This window comes from Dasypus novemcinctus, chromosome 16 (assembly GCF_030445035.2).
Source record: "Dasypus novemcinctus isolate mDasNov1 chromosome 16, mDasNov1.1.hap2, whole genome shotgun sequence".
Classification (NCBI taxonomy): domain Eukaryota; kingdom Metazoa; phylum Chordata; class Mammalia; order Cingulata; family Dasypodidae; genus Dasypus; species Dasypus novemcinctus.
In genome coordinates, this window is record NC_080688.1 from 21,991,628 (window position 1) to 22,007,171 (window position 15,544).

General features: G+C 39.0%; 1 protein-coding gene across 6 annotated transcripts in view; it reads left to right on the top strand.

The window, feature by feature from the left end:
• The first annotated feature begins 2,346 nt into the window (after positions 1–2,346).
• The window catches only part of LOC101413553 (zinc finger protein 596-like), a 148,350-nt gene continuing 135,152 nt past the window's right edge, over positions 2,347–15,544 (top strand). For 4 of the 6 annotated variants that reach the window (XM_071208419.1, XM_071208417.1, XM_071208418.1 and 1 more), the window contains exon 1: positions 2,347–2,563. The gene's annotated coding sequence lies outside the window, so the exon portion shown is untranslated. The other 2 variants (XR_011645919.1, XR_011645920.1) reach the window with 1 other exon arrangement.

The following is a 15,544-nucleotide window of genomic DNA, read 5'->3' on the forward strand; positions in this document are numbered from 1 at the left end:
CGGACAAAGAAGAACACGCAGCAAACAGACACAGAGAACAGACAACTCGGGGGGGGGGGGAAGGGGAGAGAAATAAATAAATAAATAAATAAATAAATAAATAGATCTTAAAAAAAAAAGAAATAAATATACAGGAAGACTCTTCCTATCCTTTTTTTTTTTTTTTTTCCCCCTAATTATTCAGCATTTCTTCACAGGAGTCCTAGACCACAGCAATGCATATATATAATATACAGCACTCCCACACATCCACCAGAAAACCTTTTCCCTTCCACAGTGATACTCTTACGCCCTATTCATATCATATTTACTTAAGGTGATGTACAGAGTCTGAGATATTAGCTTTCTAACAAGGTAACATCTGTGCTTACATTATGGTGCATACTTTAGGATACACAGTTCTTTACATTTTTAGTTATCCTACGTTTTACATTATGGTTTACATTATCAGTCTGTCATCTCCTATATGTTATGGTGTAATATTACATGTTTTATATCCATCCTTGTGTACTCTCAAGAAACTCCTCTCTTGCCCCCCATTTACTTTGGTTCCACACATTTATCATCCATTTTCCCTTCCACCTTGGTGCCCACAGTGACAGCCAACCTCCATTTCCTAAGGAGCCACTTCCAGAGATAGATGGAATAGTGTTCAGGGCCTAACTTGCTCAACTGCCCCAATGCCCTGGGAGCCACCCTTTTCTCGAGGGATACAGTTCCCTCTATTTGATGGCATTAGTCCTCCCCAGGATGTGGGTCCACCCCCACTCTCACTACTTGGGATTCTACCCCATGGTGTCACCCACTCTGGCAGAATGAGCATATCCAAGAACATATCCAAGAAGCACAGCGCACTCCACAAGTCATAAACCCCAACAGGCCCACCCCAATACATATACTTATCAAATTATCCAAGGCTCAAGACAAAGAGAAAATCCTAAAAGCAGCAGGAAGACTCTTAACCAAGGAGGAAAAGGGCCTGTTTCCAGAGAACTAGACTGCATTGCTAAGGGAAAGCAAAGAAGACTTAAAGAAATGGAAGGACTCTCTGTGTCCCTGGCTTGGGACACTAAATATGATTAAGATGTCAATTGTACCCAACTGATCTATAGATTTAATGCAATCCTGATAAAATTTCTAATAGCCTTCTTTGTAGAATTCAAAAAGAAAATGATCAAATATATCTTGATGGGCAAAAATATCTTTAAGAAGAAGAATGAATTTGTAGGACTATCCAGGACCATAAAGAAATTACTTAGGTACAGTGGTAAAAGAGACTGATAGTAAAATAAAATCAAGAGTTCAGAAATATTCTCACACAGATATGGTCAAGTGATTTTTGCTAAGGCTGTCAAAGCAAGCCAGCTGGGTCAGAACAGTCTATTCAACAAGTGATGCTGGGAAAACAGGATTTATAGATCTAAAAGAAAGAAAGAGGATCCTTTCCTCATACCATATAGATAAGTTAACTCAAACTCAAACTGTTGTAGAATTTGAGAGAAGTTCAATTATTTGAGTATAGAGAGGTCAGGACTCAGGAATGATTTTGAGAAGGAAAAATGGTTTATTGACGGCCGGCCAGACTTGGGAACTTTCTGTTCGAATCCCGAGCCCCGAACAAGATTTTCAAATGTCTTTTATACAGAGAGGAAAGGCCAAATGGTACCTTTGTTTCAGTTCTCAATAGGCTTCAGTTGGCATATATATCTTCCATATCTTAGGTAAGCTTTTAGCATGGACTCCAGATATTCTAGATAAGCTTTTAGCATATTTACTTTTTTCATTTCCCCTAAATACTTAAAGTTTATAGCCCTTGCATTGTTAAACTGTTTCCTGGGACTGGAACCAGTTGCCATAGTCCCTAAGGGCAGGACTGCAGCCTCTTACTGTTCCACACCCACAGCCTTCAGTTTAGGTTAATCTGAAGAGACAAAGAGCCTTCTACCCATAGCCCAAATCAATGTTACTTCTGGACTCTAGTTACCGGTGATATTGCAATATTTTAGTAGCAACAGCAAAGATGGCACTAAATCAATATTGAGGGTAAAAAAAAAAATATTATATTGGGTTTAGATTTATGAGATATGAAATAATTATTTTTCTTCATTTTCTTCAATAACAAGACATTTGTCATGTCTTTTAAGCAATCTGTTTATCTTTCTAGAAGAACAGTAGAGAAAGTATTGAGTTAGATTTTGGGATAAAAGAAGATAAACGTGCCTGCACAGAAATTTTTAGAGTAATGCTCCATAATTTGTTAAGCTGCCATTCGTCTGTTATTTTATTTTTTGAATTTCAGTTGCGATAAAGTGTTAAAAAAAAAAAAGTCTATCGATGACGTCATCAACAGAGCGACAGAAGAAATCCCTGGGGGGGAAAAAAACAAAATCTCTGCTATTCAGTGAATTTTCCAACCCAACTGCTGAAGGATACCGTCTGCCAGGAGACCAAAGAACTGCACCATGCAGTGAATCAGAAAAATGAGCTTTATTTGGACTTACTAACAGGAGAGAGTGTCGGGAGAAGGCGGTCTGAAGAATGGAGGTCGCGCTTTGCAAAAGAGGTAGGAAAGAATGAGGGGAAATATGAAGGGTCTCAGCTAGGGTCACATGAAGCACACAGATGGGGTCTACTGGTGTTATGGTAGGAAGGAAGGAGAAGATTTTAGTTTATGATACCATCTGTATGTTCTTTTCCTTCGTGGGAGGGTGGTTACCCAGTGGTTAATCGTTAACTTCTGAGTACCTGAGGCAGGCAGCCACCTGTTACTGGCTTTGTTTCAATTAAGTGGGGGGGAGCCCGGGCTTGGCTCCCACTGTGAAAAATGTAAGGGGAGATTCCAGAACTATGGACGATGGCAGAGACTAGAGAAGGACTAACAAATGCTGAACTGAAGAAAGAGAAATCGCAGGTAGGAAACTTCTCTCCAGGACCTGCCAGTCCTCTTCCCTTCCCTCTCAGTAGGTCTTGTGCAGAGCTTGGGAGTTCTCCTGAGGCAGCAGGCAGCCTCGGCCCGACTCACCACAGAAATGCATTTTAGACTAACTCGCATGAGTGAGTTAGTACCACACGCATTTCCAGGCACAGAGATGCAGTTGCACGGAGATCCAGTGTGGAAAAATATCTGCTGAGGAATGAGGAAAACAGAAGGGCTCCTGAATGGGGGTGGGGAGTAAAACTGCTGCAGAATGGCAGTGGCTGAGAGGTGCACTCGCTTAATCCAGTTACTGGCAGCGGGACTCCCTAAATGCAGAAAGGACTTTAGTGGATGGACTCAACTTTCTGGAATGACCCCATAAGACTCCAGAGGCAGGATAACCTAGCAGAGAAGAAACTTGAGCAGAAAGCCTCACAGAAAGAAAAAAAAAAGAAAAGTGGGGATGATTAAACTTAACTGCTGTTAAGATTGCAGGGTCCCAGAAATGAAAAACGTAAGGAAAATGGGGCACTGAGTGAAGAAGAGAATTTAAACACACCATAGAAGTTGGGGAATATATTCTGTACAAATAGAAACAGATCAGATCAAGATTCCTGCGAAAGAAAGAGAGGAGGGAAACTGGCAAGTTGAAGCAGATTGTTATGTTTCAGGTTCTGAGGAAAGGAGCTCATACATGAGATAGGAAAAAAATGTAATGGGAGTAGTCCAGTGAGAAGGTTTAGACTGATTATAAGCTCCTAATGGGCTGCAAATGGATGAAGTGCACATTGCCCCGACCGATACCAGCTATTAAGGCAATTTATTCGCCAGGAAACTATTTTATATAATTTCCACAATGAAAATATTGCATGGAGAATAATGTAACTTCAGATAAGGTGATGTGTACAGATTTATTGCTAGGCATACTATCATTTGTCCTTGTATCCTAGTGTTTGTTGTATTGAGAATACAAATGAAGAGCTGACCAAGATGTATTTTGTTGTGACTATCTTGCAGATCCAGTGTCTTAAACATGAAAGTGGACATGTGTTTTTAAGGTAACTTGTAGTTCATGGAGGCATATGGACTAGTATAGAAAAGTTTCCAAGTTCTTCTATGATAACTGATAACTGTTTAATTCTTTAGACTAGTTATGACTCCATTGTGGTTGAAACTGAGCAAAAGCAGGTACTTTTCTCCCAATGAACTTTAAAGACCAATTCCTGAGAGACTGTGATTTCAAGAGAGAAAGTTTGTTTGCTAGTGTAGCAATGAGGTCTGGGCCCAAAGACCCAAAAATCTGCCTCCCTGACTTTGAGGAGATTAGGGTTTTTATGGATTCAAGCAGGGAAGGCTGGAGTGGTTACCATCACAATAGTACATATACGCAAGTGTAGGCCTCACATTGAAATACCGTAAACAAAGGTAAGATCAGAGTAGAGCAACCATCAGAACAGTAAGTACACACAAGGCTGAGCCTAGTTTGAAATAACTGTAAAGAAGGGTGAGGTTGATCTAGGCAGTTTCATTAAACTCAGGTATTAGCTTTTGACTTTTCTATAATACACTGAAAAAATAAGAGAAAATATCATCAATAAAAAGTTGTAGAATTTGAAAGAGGTTCAATTATTTGCGTATAGAGAGGCCAGGACTCAGGAATGATTTTGAGAAGGAAAAATGGTTTACTGATGGCCGGCCGGACTTGGCCGGGAGCTTTCTGTTTCAATCCCGGGCCCTGAACAAGATTTTCAAATTTCTTTTATACAGCCCTGAACAAGATTTTCAAATTTCTTTTATACAGAGAGGAAAGGCCAAATGGTCCCTTTGTTTCAGTTCTCAATAGGCTTGAATTAGCATATATATCTTCCACATCTTAGGTAAGCTTTTAGCAGGGACTCCAGACATTCTAGATAAGCTTTTTGCATATTTGGTTTGCATTTCCCCTAAATACTTAAAATTTATAGACCTTGCATAGTTAAACTGTTTCCTGGGACTGGAGTCGTTGCCATTGTCACTAAGGGCAGGACTGCAGCCTCTTACCTTTCCACACCCACAAATCAAACAGCTTAGGTTATCTCTGAAGAGACAAAGAGCCTTCCACTCATAGCCCACATCAATAACAATTCAGTATTCATAAACTTTTCTTATGTTTTATTTAGAAGATACCAGAAATTGACCCTGGACCTTGTACTTGTGAGCAGGTACTCAGCCACTGAGCTACACCCACTGCTTGTTAATTCTAATTCTTGGTTACAATGTTACAGGTCCAAGAAAGCTTAAAACAGAGTAAAGAGGACCTTGGCTTTATTATTCATATTTGATATGAAACAAATGGTGCAGTTTGAGCTAAAGAAACTGAAGCATTTGGAACAAGAAAGAAATTTGTTATCGACAGAACAATGAGATCTGCTGCAGTGTGCGTAGATCAGGAACTATGGTGCCAAATCCAACAGTGTATGAGGTTACCTCTCTTTGAAACATCCTGGGAGAAACAGACCATGGCATTGTTTTTCCAGGCCAGTGCAAGGACAGAGTATATATAAGGACAGGGAAATATAAAGATTTTATTCATTTTAAGTATTATTAAATTAAATTGTATGTGAGGACTTCTTTATGTGATGACTTGATTCATCATCTTGGAAATAAACATCCTACTGTGTGACATGGTCTACTTCACTTCTTGGCTAGTTTGATTTTTAACTCTCCAGTGTTATGGTTAAGTCCAGGAGTGTGATGGATCTTTTTTAGTTGAGTGATACAGACCCATGGATCAATCCCTGTAATTAAGTTGCAGTGTCAGAAGTTTAGAATACTTGGCAGGGTTCATTTTAATGAGGCTCTAGGGCTGTCTTTACCTCTGTCATTTCCAGTAGACCCATTATCCTGCTGCCAGGTTGTGATTAATGGGGTGCCTGTCATGTGGTAAAGGAAAAGTGTCCTTTACCTTTTGAAGATAATGTTTGGCATATGCACTAAGGATTTACAATTGGGTCATATTATGTTGTGACAGTAAGTGATAAGTTCTCAATGTTATTCACAGGGACAGGTCTGCTAGTAACAATTTCATATGGGAAGAGAGTGTTTCCAAAGGGAATGCTGTGAATAAACATGAGGGCAAAATTTCAAATTCTGGGTCAGGGTAGGCCAGATTCTTCAGTGTATTTATTTATTTGTTTTTCTTTTTTCTTTTCAAACCCTTGTGTCGAGGGCTGACTCTTAAGAGTATTTAGACAAATTTAACTTAAGTTTATAATTACAACTGTTTTAATTGTGGTTATTATGACATGAAAATATGCGAGAGCATTTTAAAAAATACACCTTTTTGTGTGGACCTTTATCTTAATCATGACAACCAGAGATGGGAGTAACATGGCAGAAAGGACATAATTAACTTGTCCACAATTGTATAGGTGGTCTTGGGGATCGAACCCAGATCCTAATATATGGAATGCAGGCACTCGGCCACTGAGCTACACCTACTCCCTGTCCAAGATTTTCAACAAGCATACCAGAAAAAGTGAGGAACCCTCTTTGGTTCCATAACATGCTGAAATCATGAATTGAAGTAAAAGCATACCTATAATACAGATGTTAGCAGAATTTCCTGCAGCTAGAAAGCAGGCTTGTATAAGAGCACAGAGTTCAGCCTTTTTGGCTGAAGAAAATTGTAGAAGGCTACCTAATTCAATCAGTATGTGGTAACCATATAGCCTTTTTAGAATGTAACATTGAAATTTCTAGCATAAGAAACATTTAGAAATTGAATTATATGTAGGTTGATCATAAGAGCATGTATGGAGTCATTAATTTTGAAGTTAACAGTTTACAGTCATGAGGTATCCTCTCTTTGGATAAAGGTTGCAGAATAATGGGGTTAAGAGCATTGCAGCATTTTAGGGGAAATAGCAGGCTCTCATAAGAAATCAGTTTTCTGGGTAAAAAAATTAGGACTGCACAGAGTTAAGTTGGCTGAGACTTTAATTTGGTAGCTTCTATCACTTTAATACAATTTGGGTGAGCACAGGTAACTGCAGCAAGGTGAGGTCTCTAAAACAATAGATTTGGAATTTCCTCTGTGTTCTGATTTAACATTCGACTCCAATTATTTCCTCAAGGAGGACAGATCCTGATTGATCACGTGTAAATAATTATAGTACTGTAAATATAAGCATATTCAGTAAGAGTTTTCAATTTCTGGAGGGGTCAGGCAAGGAAATAAATCGAATGTTTTATGAATTATAGATCACTAAATTCAGTAAAGGATCCCTTTTATCTAGGAAATAGAACAAGAAAATATTAGCAATAATCCAAAGAAAACTATAATCATTCTTTATCAGTTCATTTTGCCCTAGGTAATTGGTTCTTGTTTCATTAGCTATTCTGTTTTCAGTATCATGAACCTGTCAGTTTCTTCATTAGAATTCTGGAGGTCTTGACTCAGTACAGTTGTGTTCTCTCAAAGTTGTTTAAGGAATGGCATTCAAAGCTAGTGCCTCAGAGACTTGCCATAGTTCTTTCCACAGGTCTCTGAGACAGTTTTTTTGTTGAAGATGAAGCACTCTGGCCTGTAGCTGATGGCAAGTGTTTTCATGAAGCATCGGTATAAAATCTATTTGTACATGACAGAAAGCTTAAAATGACCATAGTTAACTGATTGCTGTTTTACAAAACTGAGCAATCAGGTGAGAGTGCATGAAGCATTCTTATTACTGAACTCATGACCGATAATACTATTGTTGTAGAATATCAGATGTATTATTACTTGGGCAACTTATGGGCAGTGAGGCTATTGACAACTCTCTAAGAACTTTTTATTATTTCTGAAGTGTTTACCCTAATAAAATTTTATCTTTCAATTTAACCAACAAAATGTTACAAATTCCTTTTTAATTTGGTAACACTTCCCATGTAATTTATAATGTAGAATTTGATAGAGGTTCAATTATTTGCGTATGGAAAGGCCAGGACTCGGGAATGATTTTGAGAAGGAAAAGTGGTTTATTGATGGCCGGCCAGACTTGGGAGCTTTCTGTTTCAAACCCGAGCCCTGAACAAGATTTTTCAATTCCTTTTATACAGAGAGGAAGGGTCAGATTGTTCTTTGTTTCAGTGCTCAATAGGCTTGAATTAGCATATATCTTCTACATCCCAGGTAAGCTTTTAGCATGGACTTCATACATTCTAGATAAGCTTTTAGCACATTTGGTTTGCATTGATAAACTGTTTCCTGGGACTGGAGTTGTTGCCATGGTCCCCAAGGGCAGGGCTGCAGCCTCTCACCATCCCACACCCACAAGTCAGGACAGACAGCTTAGGTTAAGGTTATCTCCAAAGAGACAAAGAGCCTCCCACTCATAGCCCACATCAATAACACAGCATATAAAAGAAACTAGTTTTAGTACCTCTCTTTTTACAAGGTGAAAGGAATTCTGGAAAAATCACAATGAGATTTTGGCATCAAGAAGATATCATTTGTGGTTCAATTTTTGAAAGGAGGCAGTGCAAGGTTGTGCAGGATCACAGGAAACTGAAACAATATTTAGTTCTTTACCCAATGAAAGCAACAACAAAAGATTTTATAATTAAAGAGGAGGTAGCATGATGGTAAAAACTTTATTTCAAAAGTGAGAGGTCTTGTAGTCTAATGAAAGAATTCAAGGATAATAAGATCAACAGAAAGCACAGGAGATTTTTCTGGTAAGATGTAGAATCTTCCCTCTAAGAAGGTTACTCAGATATTTTAGGAAAACAATTTATTAATTCTTATTAAGAGCAGACCAATAATCAAAGTACACTTTGTCATTGCAAGAGAAACAAAACCAAATACTAGTTTGCATGAAGATATTGTCTGATAAGAAAACACTTAAAAATCTTATTAACCTATCACATCTTAAACATCTTGACCTTGACAGATAAAAATCCCTTTTCTGGAAACCTAAGACTTCTTTCATCGTTCAGGATTGTCCTATATATTCCTGTTTCTTATTCTGTAACAACCTGTCAGTTTTCTTTAGGATACAACTATTTCTATTCCCTTAACAAAAAAAATCCTGCATATCTTACATACTTAAGTAATCAAGAAAATCTTGTAAACTGTCTTCAACCTAAATCCTTCAAAACAGAATTTATATTTTTTAATCATCTTTAGAATCTAGTAGATATAATGTTCTATTATTTCATTAGAAAACTGCATAAATTTAGGAAGAACACACCAAACTAGTATAAAATTGTATGGTTATATTGTACTTAGTAATGATAATAAGTAATATTTTTACCAGAAATATTAATGGTCTGTTTTCCTTAATTTATATAAGTGCTTATATAGGTTTATTAATTTATATTAGTATTTATTTATCTTTGATCCACCTTTCTTTAAAGGAATTTCATAATTTATTTTGGTACCACCACTCAGAGGTAGGAAAATGTCATACATCAAACATACAGACACATATAGAGAGCTTATAGTGTCAAAAAAATATAATTTATCTATAGGTCAGGCACAAAAATATAGAGATAAAACAGAATTCCCATGAACTTAAAATTTCTTATTTGTGTTTCACAGAGTCCTTTAATGAAACTATTTTGTAGTTTTGCAATATTGTAGTGAATTCTGAGTGCTAATTAAAATAGGCAATCAATTCAGTTGGTTAGTTTGGAAGTTCCTTTTCTAGAGTGATAGGTAATTTTGTGTAATTGGCCATTTCCCAAACTGGATATGTTAATTCTAGGTAGTCTTTGGTGAGATTTTACCATTTTGATAGATTGATACAGCTTCCAGCCCCATGACTTTTAAACATATAATATGACAGAGTTCCAGAGTGTTGGGAATCAAAATTTGGGATAAAGGTGAGGATCCTATATTCATCATTTCATTTCTTACCTTGTACAATGGCAAAGACATCGGCAATAGTGATGTGGGCTATGGGTGGAAGGCTCTTTGTCTCTTCAGAGATAACTTAAGCTGTTTGACTTGTGGGTGTGGAATGGTAAGAGGCTGCAGTCCTGCCCTTAGGGACTATGGCAACAGGCTCCAGTCCCAGGAAACAGTTTAACAATGCAAGGGCTATAAACTTTTAAGTATTTAGGGGAAATGCAAAAAGCAAATATGCTAAAAGCTTATCTAGAATATCTGGAGTCCATGCTAAAAACTTACCTAAGATGTGGAAGATATATATGCTAATTGAAGCCTATTGAGAACTGAAACAAAGGGACCATTTGGCCTTTCCTCTCTGTATAAAAGACGTTTGAAAATCTTGTTCAGGGCTCGGGATTCAAACAGAAAGCTCCCGAGTCCGGCCGGCCGTCAATAAACCATTTTTCCTTCTCAAAATCATTCCTGAGTCCTGGCCTCTCTATACTCAAATAATTGAACTTCTCTCAAATTCTACAACAATAGAAGAAATGAAAGGCTAGGGATCCGGCTTAAAATTTGAACTTTCTCATCAATAAGAGTAGCCCACTAACCTTTGGCCTGAGACCTAGTGAGATCAGAGAACTCTAAAACAAAAATAATGTTGCTCAGATGTGAGAGGGACTCATCCATGAACCTTGGAGATGGAGGGGGAGAAAAAAAGTAAAACACAAAATGTCAGCAAGCACTTTTGTCTTTTTTTCTTCTTGTGTCTGGCCATCAGCAGTCACCTTGGATCCTGTCTTTATAGATTAAAGTGCCGAAAAACTGAAAAAATCTGAAAAATTAATTTTCTGGATCTCACATCTTTTTTAAGCAATTCATGAATTGGACAGCATGCAATCCATAGCGTGGAAGGGAGCTCAGAAGAGTGAGAGCGAGCAGGCTTCTCTAGGCAGAATAAGGTAGTCTTTAAGAAAATAATCTTAGTGATTGACACAGGATAGTTTTCCTTACTTGACTTAGCCCTGATTTAGAGGAACTAAGCTCCTGAAGGAAAAAGATCTATTGAGTTATGATTGGTTGTTCTCAGGATTTAGGTTCTGGGATAAGAGCATTTACAGTGACTGGAACTTAGTTAAACTTTCGTTTGCTGCCATGGGCTTAACGTGAGGGACTCCATCTCAGGCCTGTGTAACTTATCTATCATCTCATATTCTTGTTTTGACAATAAAATAGTCAAGAGAAACTTGAATAATTTCCACAATTATTCAGTGAAGTATATATCATTAAAGTACTGCTTCCTGAAAACCTTCTGCCTTTAAAGATACATGGGCCCACCATACAAATATCTGATACTGTAGGATGCAGGAAAAACTCAAAAATTTGAAAGGGATAACCAACATACCCCATTAAAAAGGAAATAAAATGAGAAAATTATGAGAAACATGGAAAAATAATGTATGAACTGAAAATTAAGGGGGAAAACTCTTCTATATAATCTTGGCACATAAAAATGTATGTTATGAAGAAAAACAATAATAGTTGAATTAGAATTAGGAAGTATTTATTCCCTTCTCTTCTAGTTTTGGTAGAGTTTGAGAATGATTGGTAATAAATATTCTTGAAATGTTGCATAGATTTCAACTGAGGAGCCAGCTCTCTTTTCCTGAATTCTGTTTGTGGAGGATTTTATTTCTGCTCACGTATTTTACATATTTTCTGTTAAGATATTCTGTTTCTTCTTTAGTCAATTTTGTATTTTGTGTGTTTTTAGGAATATGGTACCTTTTCATCTTAGTTATCTAGTTTTTGGTATTCAGTTGTTCATAATGTATTATAATCTTTTACTTTTTAAAGTCAGTAATGTTCACCACTTCATTTCTGACTTTAATTATTCTTGCTTTCTGTATTTATATCTTTTTCAGCTGAACTAATGGTTTTGAGTATTTTTTATATCTTTTCAAAGAACCATATTTTTGTTTCATTAGTGATTTTCTCTATTGCTTTCTCTCTTCTCTATTCCATTTATGTCCACTTTAATCCTAATGGTTTATTTCCTTCTCAGATTTTAACTCTACTTTGCTCTTTTTATAGTTCCTTAAAATGTGGAGTTAGGTTTTTTGTTACTGATTTAAGATTTTCCATCTTTAGCAAATTAAGTGTTTACACTGATAAATTTTTCTCTGTGCACTTCTTACAATTTATTCCAAGTTTTGGTGTATTGAGTTATGGTTTATATTCATCCGAAGTATTTTCTTTTTTTTTTTTTTTTTAAAGATTTATTTATTTAATTTCACCCCTCCCCTGGTTGTCTGTTCTTGGTGTCTATTTGCTGCGTCTTGTTTCTTTGTCCGCTTCTGTTGTCGTCAGCGGCACGGGAAGTGTGGGCGGTGCCATTCCCGGGCAGGCTGCTCTTTCTTTTCACGCTGGGCGGCTTTCCTCACGGGCGCACTCCTTGCGCGTGGGGCTCCCCCACGCGGGGGACACCCTTGCGTGGCAGGGCACTCCTTGCGCGCATCAGCACTGCGCGTGGGCCAGCTCCACACGGGTCAAGGAGGCCCGGGGCTTGAACCGCGGACCTCCCATATGGTAGACGGACGCCCTAACCACTGGGCCAAAGTCAGTTTCCCGACTGGGCCAAAGTCCGTTTCCCCGAAGTATTTTCTAATTTCCTTGTGATTTATTTTTTCTTGACCCACTGTTTGCTTAAAATGTGTGTTTAATTTCCACAAAGTTGTGAGTTTTCCAGATTTCCTTCTGGAATTGATTTTTACTTTCATTCCATTGTGATAAAGGAAGATATTTTATTTTTTTTTAAATGTGTAGACTTTTTTGTGACCAGACATATGGTTTACCCTGGAGAATATCCCATGCGCCCTTGAGAAGAATGTATATTCTTCTGTTGTGTGGACTGTCCCGTATATGTTTCTTAGGTCTAAGTGTTTTATAATGTTGTTCAATTCCATTGCCTTAGGATATATGAGGCAATTCCTACCTCTAAGATTGCCTTAGTGACTTACCAGTGAAATCCCTTATTGCTGGAAATCGTTGAAACAATATTCAGCATGGTGTTCTTTCAGATACTAGACTATCAACAATTGGGAAGCCTTCCTTTAATATTCCAGTCCACATGCCTCTCTAAAAGTTTACCAAAACGTCTGTGAAGTCTTACCACTAATAATGCATTCTTCCTTTTTTTTTTTTTTAAGATTTATTTATGTATTTATTTCTCTCCCCTTCCCCCATCCCCACCCCAGTTGTCTGTTCTCTGTGTTTATTTCCTGCGTCGTCGTCTTTGTCCGCTTCTGTTGTTGTCAGCGGCACAGGAATCTGTGTTTCTTTTTGTTGCGTCATCTTGTTGTATCAGCTCTCTGTGTGTGCAGTACCATTCCAGGGCAGGCTGCACTTTCTTTCACACTGGGTGACTCTCCTTGCGTGTGGGGCTCCCCTACACGGGGGACACTCCTGCATGGCCCGGCACTCCTTGTGCGCATCAGCACTGCACATGGGCCAGCTCCACACGGGTCAAGGAGGCCCGGGGTTTGAACCGCGGACCTCCCATGTGGTAGACGGATGCCCTAACCACTGGGTCAAGTCTGCCGCCCTAATTCATTCTTCTTGATAGCCTCCTCCCCCAGATAATAAACTCCAAAATTTTAGTTATTGGATCTTTGTATCTTTTTTTTTTTAAGATTTATTTATTAATTTTTCTCCCCTTCTTCCCCCACCCCAGTTGTCTGTTCTCTGTGTCTATTTGCTGCGTCTTCTGTTGTTGTCAGCGGCATGGGAATCTGTGTTTCTTTTTGTTCTGTCATCTTGTTGTGTCAGCTCACTGTGTATGTGACACCATTCCTGGGCAGGCTGCACTTTCTTTTGCACTGGGCAGCTCTCCTTACGGGGCACACCCCTTGCGCGTGGGGCTCCCCTACGTGGGGACACTCCTGCATGGCAGGGAACTCCTTGCGCGCATCAGCACTGCGCGTGGGCCAGCTCCACACGGGTCAAGGAGGCCCGGGGTTTGAACCGCGGACCTCCCATGTAATAAACGGACGCCCTAACCACTGGGCCAAGTCTGCTGCCGTGGGTCTTTGTGTCTTAACTTTGATGTTAGAGACTGGCATAAGAAGAGGATCAGTAACTTTAGTGACAGAATGGTAGACACTGATTTGGGTATTTTTTATTTATTAAAGCCCCAGTTTTACACTTTATTATTGAAGGAAACCCTATGAGGGAAATAATGGAAGAGTTCTGAAGATATCTATGACCAATCAAGGGATTCTAGGGATTAATTTTGATATATATGGTTGTGGAGGTTGAGAGAAGTTCAATTATTTGCTTTTAGAAAGGCCAGGACTCAGGAATGGTTTTTTTTTTTTTTAATTTATTTATTTATTTATTTATTTATTTAAAATATTACATTCAAAAATATGAGGTCCCATTCAACCCCACCGCCCCCACCCCCCACTCCCCCCACAGCAACACTCTCTGCCATCATCATGACACATCCATTGCATCTGGTGAGTACATCTCTGAGCATCACTGCATCCCATGGCCTGTGGTCCACACCATAGCCCACACTCTCCCACGATCCATCCAGTGGGCCATGGGAGGACATACAATGCTGGCAATTGTCCCTGCAGCACCACTCAGGACAACTCCAAGTCCCGAAAATGCCTCCACATCTCATCTCTTTCTCCCATTCCCCACACCCAGCAGCCACCATGGCCACTTTTTCCACACCAATGCCACATTTTCTCAATTATTAACCATAATAGTTCATGAATAGAATATCATTAAGTCCACTCTAATCCTTACTGTATTCCTCCTTCCTGTGGACCTCGGCTTGGTTGTGTCCATTCCATATCTATGTCAAGAGGGGGCTTAGATTCCACATGGATACTGGCTGCAATCCTCCTGCTTTGAGTTGTAGGCACTCTAGGCTCCATGGTGTGGTGGTTGACATTCTTCAACTCCATGTTAGCTGACTGAGGTAAGTCCAATAAATCAGAGTGTAGGAGCTGAAGTCTGTTGAGGCTCAGAGGTTGGCTATCATATTGTCAGTCCAGAGATTCAAATCCCCTAGATATATCTTAAACCCCAGCACCAACTACAATTCCAGTAAAGTAGCATGAAATGCTTGTGAAAAGAGATCACATCTGAGTCCAGCTCCATCACGCAGAAACACCAGCTCCAAAGAAGGGCCAACTGACATGGTAGTGAACCCCATCTGCCATGACCATAGAACCTGTGGGTCTCTTTAGCCCTCAAGAGAACCAATACCTGGGGTTGTATCTACTTTATCTGTTTCTGAGACTGTGCTCAGGTGTGCATAAGGGCAATACTTCTGACAACCTCCAGACTCTTTTTTAGAGACTCATAGCCATATGAACTCATTTGTCCTTTCCATTTCCCCGTTACTTTAGGTCAAACAGCATTTTTAACTCCTGTTATTATATGTAGACAGGGATATTCTGTTGGTCCGTGTTGAACCTTTAATTCAAGGTCATTTTCTAGTTACGTCATCAGCTGGTACTTGGTAGTGATCCCTCGGTGCCAGGGAGGCTCATCCCCGGGAGTCATGTCCCACCCTGGGGGAAAGGCATTGCATTTACATGCTGAGTTTGGCTTCGAGACTGGCCACATTTGAGTAACTTGGAGGCTGTCAGGAGGGAACTCTTAGGCACAGTGCTGCTCTAGGCCTTGTTCTTATTTCAGGTGTATAGGCTCACAAGGATAGTCATTAGTATCGGGCTCACTTTTGGACCCTCATTCCT